A 1,260-nucleotide genomic window follows, 5' to 3' on the forward strand; every position below is an offset into this window, starting at 1 on the left:
GTAGAGACGGGGTTTCACCATGGTCTCGATCTCCTGACCTCGTGATCCGCCCGCCTCGGCCTCCCAAAGTGCTGGGATTACAAGCGTGAGCCACCACGCCCGGCCCCGGTTGCTGATTTTTATAAAATTTACTCTTAGAGCACAAACCATGAGGCAAAGTAAATTTTATGTAAATCTTTTTTCTGAAGAAATTCTATTTTATATTTTCACTTAGGAAAATGAAGAATTTTCTCAAATTTCATTTACATTTTGCTGTATTGTGATCTGTAAATAAATGTGTATGATTTTGTCTTGGATAAAATTACTATAGATAAATAAGAATGGATTTCTGAAAGATGTTCAAGTAACCATCAGGAAGACAGATAAAGCAGAGAAATGAAAAACAGATTAAACAGAAAATACAAATAAAATGGCACACTTCACCCTTATTTTTTTCTTTTATAAAATCACAAGTCATCAAGCAATTCACTCTTAATATATCAATAATTATATTAGGTGTAAATGGTCTACACTTGATCTTAGCCAAAAGGCCGAGAAGCGATATTAGGTGTAAATGGTCTAAATGCACAAATTAAAAGAGGTTGACAGTGGATAAAAAAGCATTACCCTGGCCAGGTGCCATGGCTCATGCCTGTAATTCCAGCACTTTGGGAGGCTGAGGTGGGTGGAACACTTGAGGTCAGGAGTTTGAGACCAGGCTGGCTAACATGGTGAAACCCCATCTCTATTAAAAACATAAAAATAGCCGGGCGCGGTGGCTCAAGCCTGTAATCCCAGCACTTTGGGAGGCTGAGGCGGGCGGATCACGAGGTCAGGAGATCGAGACCATCCTGGCTAACATGGTGAAACCCTGTCTCTACTAAAAACACAAAAAATTAGCCGGGCGTGTTGGCAGGCGCCTGTATTCCCAGCTACTCGGGAGGCTGAGGCAGGAGAATGGCGTGAACCCAGGAGGTGGAGGTTGCGGTGAGCCGAGATCGCGCCACTGCACTCCAGCCTGGGGGACAGAGAAAGACTCCGTCTCAAAAAAAAAAAAAAAAAAAAAAAAAAAAAAAAAACATAAAAATTAGCTGGGCATGGAGGTGTGGGCCTGTAATCCCAGCTACTCAGGAGGCTGAGGCAGGAGAATTGCTTGAACCCAGGAGACGGAGGTTGCAGTGAGCCAAGACTGTGCCTCTGTACGCTAGCCTGGGTGACAGAGCAAGACTCTGTTTAAAAATAAATAAATAAAAATAAGTACATAGATCTGAATGAAAATGA

At 42.5% G+C, this 1,260-nt stretch overlaps 1 pseudogene; it reads right to left on the minus strand.

Annotated features, from left to right (window-relative positions):
* Window positions 1–393: 393 nt before the first annotated feature.
* LOC116465638 (U2 spliceosomal RNA) lies at window positions 394–542 on the minus strand (annotated as a pseudogene).
* Window positions 543–1,260: the final 718 nt, after the last annotated feature.

This window comes from Hylobates moloch, unplaced genomic scaffold, assembly GCF_009828535.3.
Source record: "Hylobates moloch isolate HMO894 unplaced genomic scaffold, HMol_V3 SCAFFOLD_15720, whole genome shotgun sequence".
NCBI classification, from domain to species: domain Eukaryota; kingdom Metazoa; phylum Chordata; class Mammalia; order Primates; family Hylobatidae; genus Hylobates; species Hylobates moloch.